The sequence below is a fragment of the Tachyglossus aculeatus genome, chromosome 5 (assembly GCF_015852505.1).
Source record: "Tachyglossus aculeatus isolate mTacAcu1 chromosome 5, mTacAcu1.pri, whole genome shotgun sequence".
Classification (NCBI taxonomy): Eukaryota; Metazoa; Chordata; class Mammalia; order Monotremata; family Tachyglossidae; genus Tachyglossus; species Tachyglossus aculeatus.
Genome location: NC_052070.1, coordinates 84,139,814 through 84,156,178, shown reverse-complemented (window position 1 = coordinate 84,156,178; position 16,365 = coordinate 84,139,814). Strand labels below are relative to the sequence as shown.

At 39.7% G+C, this 16,365-nt stretch overlaps 1 protein-coding gene across 1 annotated transcript in view; it reads left to right on the top strand.

The window, feature by feature from the left end:
* UNC5D (unc-5 netrin receptor D) overlaps window positions 1-16,365 on the top strand; it is a 558,705-nt gene that overhangs the window by 18,897 nt on the left and 523,443 nt on the right. The window lies entirely within an intron of this gene.

The following is a 16,365-nucleotide window of genomic DNA, read 5'->3' as shown; positions in this document are numbered from 1 at the left end:
CTCTCCTCTTCTCCTACTCCCTTCTGAACCGCTCTTACCTTCTCCTTCATTCATCCTCCCTCCCACCCCCACAGCACATATGCATATATCTGTATACGTCTGTATTTAATTAATTAATTAGTTTATCTATTTACTTATATTAGTGTTTGTCTCCCCCTCTAGACTGTGAGCTCGCTGTGGGTAGGAATGTGTCTATTCATTGTTATATTGTACTCTTCCAAGTGCTTAGTACAGTGTTTTGCACACAGTAAGTACTCAATAAATACAGTTGAATGAATGAATGAATGAATTGGGGTTAGGGCTGAGGGAGAATGTGGAACACCTGACCCTGCCATGACTACAGAGGCAGAGAGGCCCTAGCAGTATCTCTCTTTGGCATGAGTAATGTTATTGTCATGTACCTCTAGTCAGTGTGCCCCACTTTATGACTTTTAGGGGCTCTTGTCAAAGAGGGACCTAGGAACGGGAAGACCTTAGAAGAGAACTCCACTGTTCCCTGGTGGAGGCAAGTCTGAGAGGTGGAGACAGGGCCACTTTTTGTGTGTGGGAGCTTTTGTATTGTTTGTTTTTTGGGCAGGGGGGAATTTAAAAATGCTTCCCAGGATTTTGCCCCATGAGTCATTTCTTGGTCACTATTTCCTTAAGGCAGCTCAATAATCAAAGACCTCATTTCAGCAAGAATAAGGAATTATCCGGAAGCCAAACTTCATGTCAATTGGCCTATTGACAACAACAAATTAGGCAATTGATTTGGCAGGGATTGACCTTTAGGCCTTTGGTATGTTCTTAAAGATGCCTCATATATTATAGGTCTTTCATAAATGTCAAATTATAATCGTTTTGGTTTAAGTAACTACAGCTAGTGTAATTCAATATTATTGTGCAGCAGACTCAGTAAGTAGCAAGCCCTACAGATATGACAACACAGCACCATTTATTCAGCTTTAATGGAGGGCTTTGTGTTAAAAAGAGCTAACCAAATAAAAGAAATGAACTGAAAGCATTTTTATCTCTAAGGATCAGAGAGGTGAGGAAATAGGATTATCATTCTGTTATTCAGAATACATTTTTTTCCAAAGACAATTTTGCAGCCCAACTTCTCTATCCCTAGAAGGATTGTTACGGTTCTAATTTGTGTTATCATTTGCTAGTTTTGTCTCTGTTTAGAATGAAGCATAGCTCTGCTTATAATGGAGCTGCTCTGACTTTGGCTAAGATAGATAACTTTGGCTTTTAATTATTTGGAATGTTCATTTTTATCCTCCACTTCTTGGATACTCTATAATGTGTGGAGGCTGTCTTCCAGTTACTGAGAAACATGATGACCTTTAAGTAGCTGAGAAAATTGACATCAGGACAGAGCACACATTTTCAGATCCACCTCTCTAGTCCCATTTTTTCAGAGATGGACAGGAGCAAAAGATTAGATGGAATTTTTCATAGGCAAATTTAATTAAGATTAAAGCAGTCAATCATCTTTAACCCTCCTTCCCACCTCCTCCCTAAACTGATTTATTATTAAAATGCATCCTATTGTAATAGAGATGGAGGAAGAAAGAAATGTTAAGTTCATTATTTGCAGAGGAATAAATAGTAGTGTGGGTGGTGTCTGACCTATCGAAAGATGAGGCAAGATACCTGAAGATCAGTATTTCCAACTTCCAGTTACTTTCATTCCAGTGGTCCGAGTATGTGGCAGTGTGGCCTTCATTTCTACATCATGTAAGTGTTTTCTAGTAGCCAAGACCATTGCAAATTAAATGTACAACTTTTTGATTCCCAGTGTATGGAATTGTGAGTCGTGAAGATGGATTTATGAACGTGATACTGCATATGCTTTGATATTCTTTTGAGAGGGCCTCTGTTTCTGTGAAGTGTCTTACTAAATAACATTACTCTGAGTAACAATTGAGGGACCGTTAAGTAATATGAGTGGAAAACAAAACAGTTTAAATCTTCTTGCTATCTGGGGACCAGTTCTGCATTTACCAATAATCAATGATGATTTGGTCACTATGGAAATAAAACAAGGTGCTAGAGATCATTTCCTAAAGAAATATTTCCTCATGGACTCAAATATTTTTCAAGGTATTTTTTAAGTGCTTACTATGGGCCAGGCACTGTACATTTTACAGATAAAGGAACTGAGGCACAGGAAAGTTCAATGATTTGTCGAAGGTCACATAGCAGACTAGTGGCAGAGCTGGGATTAGAACCCAAGTCCTTCTTGCTCCCTGGCCCATGCTCTATCTACTAGCCCATGCTGCTTCTTGTCCCCCTTTTGTTGATCTTAATGGGCTAATCAATCAATGGCATTTATTGAGTGCTTACTGTGTGCAGAGCACTGTACTAAGTGCTTGGGAAAGTAAAATAGCAAGACATGTTCCCTGACCATAATGAGTTAACAGTCTAATCAATCAATTAATCCGTCACATTTATTGAACCCTTACTGTGTGCATAGCACTGTACTAGCCACTTGGAAGAGTACAGTATAACAGTTAATAGACACGTTCCCTGCCCACAAAAAGCTTAGGATCTAGAGGATGACGGACATTAATGAAAATAAATAATTTATAATATGTAATTTGAAGTCGTGTTCATAAGTCCTGTCTGGTGGGGTAAAGATCAAATTCCTGTAGGTCACAGATCCAAGAAAAAAATCAGAAACCACCAGGACTCCTGCTAGTGATAGTGAAGTACATCCTCTCACTGGATATTGTCTTTGAAGAAAAGAGTTGAGGGCCTCCATCCAGACACCTTTATTTGTCCTATACTTTCTAGCAGGTGATTGTCTCTACATCTACTCCTCCTTTAATGTCAGAATAAGTGGGCTTTTGTTTTTAGTTTGTGAATATTGTATATTTGCCCTTGTCTTTTATGCTTATTGTTTGATTGTTCCTGTGTCTCCAGTCCCATCGTCCCCACATGTTCATAGATTGTATGAACTTCTCAAGGAACAGGGTAGGTGTCTAATTCCTACCTGTGCATTCTTCCCAGTACTTAGTACAGTGCTCTGCAAACAGTAACTGCTTAATAAATACTCCTAATTTTACTACTTGTTGCCTTGTAATGGAGGTGAGAGGGTCCGAACACTGATAAAGATCAAGTCCCACAGGGGGAAGGAAGTTCAGCATGGCAGTATTACTTCCTTTTCTATCTTTGGCATTAACCCTTTCCTGTAGGAGTTATGAATTGAGCTTCCTGTTCAGCTAGAAGGGCACTGATGGCATTGATTCTAGGCCCAGAGCCTCTCGAGGTTATGTTTTCAAAGTGGGTCACAGAAGGCACTTAGACAGATCTTTCTCCCCGTGCTTCACAGGGGCACTTCACGCCACCTTAGGGTAGATCACTCTGGGACTGGTCTTGAACTGAATTGCTTCCATTAGAGCCTGAAAGGCACCAAGCAGACTTTAGTTTTGCCTAGTTTCCTGCATTTAAGTTGTTTGCTATGGATTCCAAGGGGTTATAAATAGCACTCAGACTGCTGTTACTACTGTCCAATGCATTGCTAGTTCATTTTTACCTTGTCCAAGTGAACACTTTATGCAGACTGATTTACTATTTTTTTCTCTATGAAATAGAGGAGTGCTCTTTAGCACTTTTACCCTTTGAAAATATAAAATCACTCATGGGCTTTCATATTTTCAAAGGGCAGAGACAACTTTAGTGAGGGAGAAGAGTGGAGAAAGCCGACTGATATTTTTCTTTTTAAGAGCTATAATAAAAGCATGTTTAAGGCTTATCCTCTGGGTTCCTTCAGGTGGAGGCGAGTTAGGGAACTGAGGAGGTGGCACATACCTGGAGACTAAAACAGTCTTTCTTTTTTTCCCTAATTTAACGGGAAATAAACAAAGGTCTTGATTGGTTTTCCCTGTGACCCTCATACACATAAATGCCTACTGTCTCAGGATCAGAATTCAGACCACTGAATTCCCTCCCCATCAGTTCACCCTGTCAGCCGCTCTTCTCTCCAGTTGCGGAAGCCTGCTCTGGCCCTTTTCATCCCTCCTCCCATTCCCGTCCCCCTGTTTTCTTGTCCCCCATTTCAGGGCAGCCACCCGCTCTCCCCCTGCCAATCCAGAGCCTTTTTTTCATTCAAAGGCAGCGTGGCCTAGTGGATGAGAGCACAGGCCTGGGAGAGTCATAAGGACCTGGGTTCTAATCCCAACTCTGTCACGTGTCTGTTGGGTGACCCTGAGCAAGTCACTTCACTTCTCTGTGCCCCATCTGTAAGGCGGTAAGACTTGTGAACGCCATGTGGGACATGGACTAATAAATTAATTAATTAATGATGGCATTTGTTAAGCGCTTACTATGTGTGAAGCACTGTTCTAAGCTCTGGGGAGGATACAAGGTGATCAGGTTGTCCCACGTGGAGCTCACAGTCTTAAGCCCCATTTTACAGATGAGGTAACTGAGGCCCAGAGAAGTTAAGTGACTTGCCCAAAGTTACACAGCTGACAAATGGCGGAGCTGGGATTAGAACCCATGACCTCTGGCTCCCAAGCCCGTGCTATTTCCACTAAACCACACTGCTTCTCTAATTGGCAGTGATTGGTCAACCTCTAATCAGTATAACTTAAATCATAAACATCAAGAACTTGACAATGTTATTCTTGAGTGACTTTTGCCTTCAGCTATCATTATAACTCCCTGAGACAGCAGAGAGAAAGGTCCACCTGTCAGGGAGGAAACTTACACCAGAGTCACCAGACAGTCACATTACCTCTGACCTTCCCTGCATCTGCTGCACTATTACCCAACTAATGACTTTCCATCATCCACATCTGTCATATTTCACATCTGTCATACTTCACCTCTGTAAGGAGCTTCTTTGAGTAGCTACAGAAATGAACAACCAACTCTTGCCTCTTGGGGAACATTTGTCTACAGTGCCCCATGCTGAGCTACCTTACCTCCCTTAGTACCAAGAAGACAGTATTAAAAGAGGTTTTTCTTATTTTGATGTTTTCTTTTTAGATCTATGCAATTAGAGAGCTGAGGAGGATTTGGTGATAGCCGTGCCTCTGAAATGCCAGTGCTAAATATAATTCGTTTTCTTGGGTCAGGCCCTTGATTAGAGCATTAATCAGAAACAGTAAAACATTCTTGCTTTGAGGCTTGTAATGGGTCTCATGACCATATTCGGAACAGCTGACTACACCCTCGAGAGAGCTTGTTTTCAGCATCTGCTCTTATGTTTGGCCTATATGGGTCTTACATAGCACTTGGATGACTTGGTGGTATCATTCAGGCTGTTCATTTCAAGAAGACAGTCTCTCTTGGTTAGAGAAAGCGGGGCTCCACTGAGTCATGCACTTCCTCAGGTTTATAGCTGAAAAGCAATTAATTGTGAAATCATGGTAGGAGTTTATGATGTTGCTTCAGATGGACTTGCCCATCAAACGACCATTTAAAATTCATGCACAGTAGCAAATGTAGAGGAATATGTAACACTCATAAATAAAGCAAACCTATCTTAATTTATCGCCAGTAACTTCTCTACACATTGAGCTATTCAGAACCCTGCACAATTGATGTTTCTTCCAGTTATTTCAGTAAAAAAATGAACTCTATTTTATGCCACACAAGCAAACTAATAAACTAGTGTTTTGCCGCTTATAAAGGCAAACTGTCACCTGTTAAAATATGTAACTGTCATGGAAAGATAAAAAAGGATCGTTTAATAATGATGAACAACGTGCATGTGGCATAAATAGAATCCACAAGGTAAACAGTACTTTATTATGTTAGAACTGTTCTTCAGTGGAGAGCCTGGAGTGCTTTCCATTTTTACACTTTTTCCATTTTGGGAAAAACATAACACGACTTGAAAATGATGGGTCATGGCTTAAAAAAATTAAGGTGACTCACTCATTATTGGTTGTTATTGTGAGATGCTGGTGGCGTTTCCATGAATGAGTTCTAATCCCAGCTCCACCACTTTGCTGTGTGACGATGGGCAGGTCACTTAATATCTCTGTGCAACTGAGGCAACTGCAACTGTCTCATCTGTAAAAATGGGGATTGAGATTGTGAGTCCCATGTGGGGCAGGGACTATGTCCAACCCAATTTTTTTGTATATCCCCAAACACTTATACAGTGCCTGGTACACAGTGCCTCCCTCTAGACTGTAAATTGATTATGGGCAGGAAATGTATCTGTTTATTGTTGTTGTATTGTACTCAGGGGCTTTATACAGTGCTCTGCACAAAATAAGTGTGCAATAAATACAATTGAATGAACATAGTGTGCACTATACCACAATTATTCTAATACTAATAATACTATTTATGATTATGCATATTCCATAGCCCTAATATTAATATTGTCAAATCATCTATTCCATGAACCTTAATGCCTATATAACTATGAGAAAAAATGTTTTGAGGTTTCAAAAAAAAAATCTTTGAGATTCTGTAAATGTCAACTAACCAAATAACACATACAAAAAATAAATTTGATTCAGCCAATGCAAGGATTGGCAAAACTGGTATCTGGGAGAGACACACATTTGGGAGCGCATGTAAGGCTTGCTGTTTATTAAGCGCTTAGTATAGTGCTCTGCACACAGTAAGCGCTCAATAAATACGATCGAATGAATGAAAGATTGCATGGGGAACTCGCTTTGAAAACACGTGCAGAAAACCCCGTGAATTTAAATAATGCCTGTTCCTTTAAATGGAGGCAATCAAGGCCATTGTTCACCTGCTTATCACAGGTGTTGTCAATTTGTAGTAGTTCTAGAGATGGTGGATTCAGGGCGTCTTTCAGCCGGCAGAGTGGGTGAGTTCTCTGTGTCCTGTAGTGGATGTACCCCTTGAAATTGTTTTACAACTCAGCACACACACTTTGTTCCTCTAACGCCAACCTTGTACCTTGATCTCATCTTTCTAGATACTATCCTCTTGTCCATGTTCTTCTCTCTCTGATCTGAAATACTCTCCCTCATAGCTGACAGACCATTACTCTCTTCACCTTCAAAGGCTTATTGAAGGTATATTTCCTCCGAGGACTTCCCTAACTAAAGTCCTCCTTTCTTCTTTTTTTGCACTCTCTTTGTGTCACCCTGATTTGCTCCCTTTACTCACCCTAACCCCTTCAAAATTTTTGGACATACCTGTAATGCATTTATAGCAATGTCTGTTGCCTCCTCTAGACTATGAGCTTGTTGTGGGCATGGAATATGTCTAGCAACTGTTGTATTGTACTCTCCCGGTGCTTAGTACAGTGCTCTGCACTCAGTTCTCAGTAAATAAAATTGATGGGGGGCAGACAAGTAGGGAAGAGGAGAAGGAAGCTATTTTATTTTCAGAGGGATAATAAAATTGTTTCCTATGTTTGTGCTGATTCTTTTTGTTTTCCTCCATTTTCAATGTGTGTTTTTTCTTTGGAAAAAGTAAGGTTTCTTGTTTTCAGGAGAGGTTTGACTTGATTTTCAGTCTGTTTCATTCTCTTCCACTGTTTTGTTTTTTTTAAGAAAGTAGAAGCTTGAGCCAGAATTTTAAAAGGTAACCTGAGTGCCATACTCAACAATGGCTAATGAAAATAAGTTCAAGGATAAAATAGTAACTACTCTTCACATGGTTTGTCAAAGCTATTTTATTCAATGGTCACCAACTGCACCTGCTAGCGATGGGTATTTCTAGGAATAAGGGAATTGAGTAAGAGTGTAGGTGGCTCTGCACAAGCCATTACCATTTCAACAAACACTAATCAAGCAATAAGCTTCTGTTAGTAGATAGCTTTCTCTCTTACCCAGCTCTAACCATAAGTCTTGTGAAATATAGGCCGTGCCTTTGTGTCTCTGAAGGGAGAGAGAGCCGGGCCATGTGAAGATACCCATAAGGCTTAATTAATCTTTCTGCCTACCCTTTCATTTTATATTGAAGATGACAATGAAGTAGTTCCTGTAAGTGTGAAAACAGAATTAAATGTGAGACCAGTCACCACAAGAGAGATTCTCCTCCTCTTCCCTTCCTACTTCCAATTAATATGTGTTTGCATTGACTAATGGTTGCTGAAGTTACAATTATGGTCTGCTGAATAAATATTGCATATTTTAAAAATTGGGTAAATATTTGCACAATAGATTGTCCTGGCTTCTTAAATATTCAGTCCTATCTCATTATGTGCAATTTCAAAATGATTTAAATGCTTAAGTATTTGTGTCTGAACAGCTACAAAATTATCCTGTCCAAGGACTAATTTCTGGGTCTCCTGGAGAAGGAAACTCTGCCCTCCTTGGATGTTAGGAACCCTGGTGGTAGAATCTGCTCCTTTGGACAGGTGAGCAGGATTTGGGGGCTCCATTGTCTGGTCCCTTCTGACTTGCTTTATGGGATCTGAATCCCTTACTATTTCCTTCCAGTGAAAGTAGGAGCTTGTCTTCTTCCAGTACCAGGGAGAAAGGGAACTAGAGGGAATGGGGAAAATGGAAGAGGAAGTATGTTTTTTTTTTTCATAGTGTCATTGAAAATGTAAAGTTAAGCCTCGCAGCAGGGCAAATGAGATAAAATAAGTGAGAGGTTGCCACCTCCTTGCCCAGTCAGAAGTACAGGCCCAGAGCAGTGGTGGTTAAAGGGTGTATATATAGATCTGGGTGTATAGGTGACATGGAAGGAGTAAGGCAAAAAGTGTGTCTGAGTGGATAGAGCATGGGCCTGGAAGTTATTAGAACCTGGGTTTTAATCTTTTCTCTGCCACTTTTCTGAAGTGTGACCTTGGGCAAGTCATTTAACTTCTGTGGGACTCCGTTCCATCATCTGTAAAATGGGAATTGAGTGAGCTCCAAGTGCTCCATTGTAAGCACTTAACAAGTACCATAATTATTATTATTATTATTATTGAGGGAAAAGAGGTGCTAATCGGGGACTGCCTATTGGAGAAGTTGTGCTTGTAATAAGCTTTGAAGGTGGGGTTTTAATCTTTTCTCTGCCACTTTTCTGATGTGTGACCTTGGGCAAGTCACTTAACTTCTGTGGGACTCAGTTCCATCATCTGTAAAATGGGAATTGAGTGAGCTCCATGTGCTCCATAGTAACCACTTAACAAGGACCATAATTATTATTATTATTATTAAGGGAAAAGAGGTGCTAATCGGGGACTGCCTGTTGGAGAAGTTATGCTTGTAATAAGCTTTGAAGGCGGGGAGACGAGACTAGTGATCTGTCATACATCTAGAAGGAAGTTGTCCCAATACAGAGGGAAGATGTGGACAAAGGATTGGCAGTGAAATAGATGAGTTCAAGGTACAGTGAGTTGATGTTAAAGGAGTAAAGTGTGCGGACTGGACTGTAGTAGAAAATTAGTGAGATAAGGAGGGGCTCAGCTGATTGAGTCCTTTAAAGCTGATGGTAAGGAGTTTCTGTTTATGTATGGGCAACCACAAAAAGCTCTTGAGGAGAGGAGGGATGTCACTTGTGTGCGCATATATGTACACATTTATAATTCTATTCATTTTATAAATGAGTATATATCTAATTCTATTTATATTGATGCTATTGATGCCTGCCTACTTGTTTTGATGTCTCTCTCCCCTCGTAGACTGTGAGACTGTTGTTGGGCAGGGATTGTCTCTCTTTGTTGCTGAATTGTACTTTCCAAGCATTTAGTACAGTGCTCTGCATACAGTAAGTGGTCAATAAATACAAATGAATGAATGAACCTGAATGTTTTCATAGAAAAATGATCCGGACAGCAGAGTGAAGTATGCGTTAGAGAGAGGAGAGGCAGGGATGTCAGCGAGGAGGCTGATGCAGTAATCCAGGTGGGATTGTTCATCTGCTTGGATGAGCATAACAGTTTGGAGAGGAAACAGCAGAATTTAGAAATTTTGTGACAGGAGAACCAACAGGATTTGGTAACAGATTGAAAATGTTAAATGAGAGAAATGAGTTGAGGATGATGCCAAGGTTATGGGCTTTAGGCATCTTCTATTTGATCCAACCAAATACTCAACAGAACAATGTCAAAAGAGAATTCTGAGGTAGAATACTTTAGAAGAGTATTGCAAAGCTTCATTTTGATTCTCTCATTTTGTCTAACCAATCATATTTATTGAACTCTTTCTGTGTACAGAGCACTGTACTAATTGCTTGAGATTGTACACTGTTACAGAGTTGGTAGATAAATTCCCTGACCACTATGAGTTTACAATCTAGAGGATACAATTTCATTTTCTCACCCCATGTCCTCATAAAAGATGGCCAATGATTGCATTTGCTATGGATTATGACCCCAAGTGGGAGAAGTACTATATCTGATCTGCTTATACTATCTTCCCCAATGCTTAGTGAAATTCCTAGCATTAACAGAAACTATAATAATAACAATGATAATGTCAAGGGGTTAGAGAGTTGGGGAAAGATATTTGTCAAGTTATAGACAAAACTACAGAGGAGAAAAGAAGAGGAAAAAAATACCAAAAAGTTTTAATTCAATTTTTTTTAATTAAAAGAGAAAATTGATGGAAAGTGAAATGAGAGGGGGAAAACCAAGGCTAATGGGGAATTTGAACTGGCCTTTGATATACAGGTATGCCTTTACACTCTATTCTCCTGTAACATGAGGGTTACATCCCTGAAGAAAATGTTATGGGAAAGTCACATAATAGTAGCCATTGATTCAGTGGGAATTAGTGGCTTGGGGTTAAATGGTTAGGCAACATCACCAGGACTGAGTTTTTTTCATGTTTTTATATCCACTACTTGAAAGATGTTTTACACCCTTGCCTCTCATTGATATTGTGTTAAATACTGAAAAGTTGCAAAAACACAAAGAAAATGAGATTGTTAAATCTCACGGTACAGCCAGGCAGAAGCTGTAAAACACATCAGCATTACTCCTTGACAGAAACCACTCACACATGCAAAATGATTTCCCACACAATTGTGTTATAGCAAAATAGATTTGGGTGGTGAGAAGAGATTCCCCTAATTGTTCGGTGAAAATCATACAGTGCAACAGAACTGACTGAAAATACATGGATACATATATTTATTTTCATATAGTAAACATAGACATACTCCAGTAAGTATGTGTATTTAAGCACTTATTATGTGCTGAGCACTGTTCTAAGTGCTGGGGTAGATACAAAGTAATCAGGTTGTCCCACATGGGACTCACATTAATACCCGATATTGCCTAAAGTCACACAGCAGACAAGTGGCAGAGCTGGATTAGAACCCATGTCCTTTGACTCCCAAACCTGTGCTCTTTCCACTAGGCCATGCTGCTTCTGTTATATGTGTGCATGTGTACATTTAATATCATGACTGTGACACACAAGTGTTGCTCCTTGTTGAGTTACTTCAGTCAGCATTTCATCCTCACATTACCAGACATCTGCAGAATGGCTCTCCAGTTAATGCATTAATTAGATCAATAATTAGATAGCTTCGATGTATTTAATACTATTGGATGAAATCTGGTTGAAACTGTGCTTGAAGCAACCTACCTGTAACTCACCCAGGAAATATGCAGTGCATATTTAGCATATGTATGTGCACAATAATGATGGTGGTATTAAGTATGAACTATATACTAAGCACTGTGCTAAATTCTACTCTGTGCCTGTTGCTTTATCTGTAAAATGGGGATTCAATACTAGTTCCCACTCATTCCTTGATTTTGAGCCCTGGGTGGACAGGGACTATGTCTGACCTGATTATCTTGTATATTCCCCAGAATTTAGGACCATGCTCAACATATAGTAAACACTTCACCATCATTATTATTATTGCTGTTATTATAAAGTGCTGTGATAGATACAATAGTCAGACCAGGCCCTGTCCCACATTAGGCTCACAGACTAAGGAAGGAAAAAGGCTTTTAATTCACAATCGATAGATGAGAAAACTGAGTCACAAAAAGTTTTCACTTGCCCAAGAGTTTAAAGCGGGCAGGTTGCCAAACCAGGTCAGTATTCTTTCCACTAGGCTACATGCCTTCTCTATGAGTGAATATAGCTTCAAGGGAGAGGCAACCATAGAAGAGAATTCCACTTTTGAATGCATTCTCTTTTGAGCCTCGGAAACATTCAAGTCTATGTTTCATTGCTCATCTCTGCAGCTGAGATGAATTCTCTTGGTACTGCAATCAATCAGTAGTAGCTTCTGAGTGCTTATTCTGTGCAGACCACCATACTAAGGGCTTTTGAAAGTACAGTACAATGATAGAACAGAGTTGCTCAACACATTCTCTGTCCACAATGAGCAACTGGGAAAGAAAGGGAAAATGTTTCAAAATAGGCAGCAAAGGAAGGAAAGTGAGAATTGCATACTCTCTCTTTCAATCAGTGGTATTTATTGAGAGCAAAGCCCTGTGTTAGTATTTGTGAGAACACAGTGAAGTAAAAGTAACTAACAGTCTAAAGGGGGAGCTAGGCAAAAATAGTTTACAAACAATGGGAGCAAGGGAAGAAAGATATAATGGGAAGAAGTACAACAGTAGGACATAGCTGAATAAATAAATTACTATAAATATCTACAGGAAAGATATATCCAAATGTCTTCTGGCCACTTCCTCAAATGAAAGTCAGAGGGATCTTGTGAACTACAAGAAATCACCAGGGAAACAAAATAACAACTCTTATCCTTCCCCCTGAATGGCTTAATTTCTTGGGGATGCCTCCATAGATCAAGGGAAGGGTTCAGGTGTCTTTCTCTTCTATGTTTCCACCTGTCTCTCTTCTTGATTTTCAGGGAAACATAAGGGAAAGGTAATCGTAATAAATATGATTGAATGAATAAGAGGGATAAGCAAAGAGAGAGAGTGAGTGAAGTAAGAGAGCAGGGAGAAAACAGCAAAGACTAGGAGAGGCTGAGAATGTGAGAATTTGGAAAGGGAGAGGGGAAGAGTAACAGAGGAAAAGTATAGATAGCATTTTCCTTTGTATTTAAAGATGACGTTATGGATGAGAATTTATATTGGTGATGGGAAGACCAAGGTGTCAGCCCTTTCTTCCCTGTGTGCTCATACAGATTATCCTTGATTTGTGGTTACAACAGCTATTTGCAGGCTGATGCTATTGGCAACTCTTCCTGTAAACCTCACATCCCATCTGATGATGACAATACTAATTGTACTTGTAAATTGTATTTAAACATATTCCCTGTACCACACATGAGCACTGGGGTAGATAGAAGATAATCAGATTGGACACAAATCCCTGTCGTACCATAGGATATGCTGTGTAAAGCAAACTTCACTCAAGAAGCCACCACTGCCACATGCTAAACAAATCTATCCATCTAATATAATTTACTGAGCACCTATTATGTGCAGAAAACTTCTAGTTGGGATATGTAATACGAGGAGATTAGAAAGTATTTAGGGAAAGCCTAGAGAAGTAATTTCAGGAAGGCTTTGGAAATGGGGAAGGATCTGGTCTTTTGGATATAAAGTACATGAACAAGAAGGTGAGGAGAGAAATGAGAGCAAGGTACAATGAGTAGGTTAGTAGAGTAATGAAGAGTGTTAGGGTGTTGTGGAAAAAGAGTGTGGATAAGTAGAAGGGAGAGAACTGATTGTCTTAAAGTCAATGGTCAGGGGTTTCTGCTTGATGCAGAGGGATCTCACTGGGAGATTTCAGAGGAATAGCTAGATATACATAGAACGCCATTCTAGAAAAAGAAGAGCAGCAGAGTCAAGTGAGGTGTGGAGAGGGAAGAGACTGGAAATTGAGAAATCAGTGAGGAGGCTGATAAAGTATTCAGGCCAAACCAGCACTGTGGCTGTATGGAGAGCAACAGGTTGGTTCTGGAAATGTTGTGGAGGAGGAAATGGCAACAAATTGAATGTGGGATTTGTAAAAAAGGAAGGAGTCAAAGATGAAATGATACATTTGTGGGCATCAGATACAGGGAGGATAGAGGTATAATCAACTAATGGGAGATACTACTAATAATAGTTTACTATATGCCAAGCACTATGCTAAGTGTTCAGGTAGAAGCAGCCAGATAAGAAACAATCTCTCTCCCCCATGGGGCTCACAATCTGAGTGAGAAGAAAGTTAAGTGGAGGAGAGAATTTTGGAGGAAACATTATTCTGTTTCTGTTATTCCCAATAATTTACCATATGCAAAAAATGCAGTCTTCTGCACCTTAACTCTGTTAAATTAGCTCAGTTTTATAGCTAAATAACATTCAATATCATCTTCTAGTTCAACCAAATCATAGGAATTGGCCTTTCTGGTTGGAAGCAGCAGAGCATAGAGCATAGGTCTGGGAGCCAGAAAGTCATGGGTTCTAATCCTGACTCCACCGCTTGTCTGCTGTGTGACCCTGGACAAGTCATTTCAGTTCTGTTTCTGTTATCTCATCTGTAAAATGGGGATGGAGACTGTGAGCTCTATGTGGGACAGGGACTCTATCTAAACCCAATTTGCTTGTATCCACCTCAGCACTTGGTACAGTACCTGGCATATATTAAGCACATAACAAGTACCATCATTATTATTATGATTATCATCACTTTGAGGCTATAATTTGGACACTTGCATCTTTCACCTTTGTGACAGTATTTTGTGTCATATTTTTTTTCAAATAAAATCATGTGTTCTGCTAGATATTAGAATATAATGTGTAACAGGTTCATGTTAACATTTTTATAAACCTCATAATATTGTGCAAGCTTATATTGACTGGGCTCCATGTTCATGTAAAACCATGGTTCATGGTAGGAAATTTTTAGGCATTCATTTCTTCAAGCTCTAAGCTTCTAACATACTACTTGTGTCTATTTTTAAAAAAACTACTTATTCCCTTAAATTTCCAACATTGAAATGAGCTCATGGGGTCCACAGTAGATATATTATCATGCCAAAGTTGGCCAACTGCCACTCCTCATTCACAAAATCCATCCATTTGAGTTCATTATGCATTTAAGCAAAAATACATATAACCAAATTTACAAGAATAGTTTAATGACTTCTGAATTTCTCTTTACAAATCTTGGAACTCATTATCTCTTTGATCAGGCAGATCTAGAAACTGGATTCCATGAAGATGGTACAGGAAATTATAGAGATTAAATTGATATTTTGGAAGACTTTCTTCACTAGGGTAAGGTAAAGATTATATGTGTAACAAACCGAAAGGGAATAGTAATAGCAGCTTTTTACAGATGCAGGCACTGGGTAGCCCAAGATAGGTGTAACATATGGTCAATTTACCCTCTGCTGAAATACCACTGTGTCTCAGCAAGAACACGGCAGCTGTGGAATGGATTAATGCAGTGTCATTTTAGGTGAAAAAAGTATTTATTTGCTTGTTTTTGGTACAGAGGTGGCTACGAGTTTTTATGTGAATGCAGACTAAGCATTACTAAGTTCAGAATGTTGTTTAGAGAGTAAAGGTAGTTTCAAAAGTGTTTACAGTAACGTTTTTTCCCTGAAATAATTAAATAAATTGAAGGTATCTCCCCCACAGTCTGCCCACCAGGACTATTAAAACAAACTCTGGAGCATTTTTCGTCACATAGCTCCACTTGCTAAATTGATGAACAGGGCACTGAAAGCCAAATAAATAAAATATTGAAGTGCAGAAAAAATATACAAGTGATCCTCTCAGGATAATGAAGTTATTCACCCCTAAAGCAAACTCAATATTGAGTTGTCAACGGTTGAAGGATATTTGGGTCCACGTTTGGTCAGAAACTGTGGAGTTCCCACAGAGGAACACTAAAATGGGAAGTGTGTGTTTAAATAGGCTGAGCAGGGTTGGAGGGAGAGGAGGGAACTATCTTTGGTCCTGCATCAGTTTATCCAAGGTCATGTTCTTTTCTTCTCTGGAGGCTGTTCCAACTCCTTTTTGGGATTCCCACCCAAAAGCGATGTCACATCAGGGACAAGCATGTCAGGCAGAAGCGCTAGACACCTTAACCAAAGCCAGATATGTTTGACAAAACAGCCTCTCACCAGACCCCCATAGCATCGCTGGCCACTAATTACCAACTCTGGCAACTCCGAGAATGGCCCCAGAGAAACCCTAAGCCTGGTCCAGAGCACTCCTTGATAACTATGGTGGCTCAGAGCTGGTAGTTTTGAAGCTGTCTAGTGCTTGGGATTTTGCCAAGTCAATCAATCAAATTTATTAAGTACTTACTGTGTATAGAGTCCTGTAGTAAGCACTTTAGAGAGTACAATATAACAGAGATGGAAGAAATATTCCCTGCTCGCAACAAACGTAATCTAGAGGGGGAGACAGACACTAATATAAATTAAATTACAGATGTGTACACAAGTGCAATGGGGCTGAGAGAGGGATAAATAAAGGCTACAAATCCTAGTGCAAGGGTGACACAGAAGGGAGCAAGAAAAGAGGAAATGAGGGCTTAGTCAGGGAAGGCCTCCTGGAAGAGA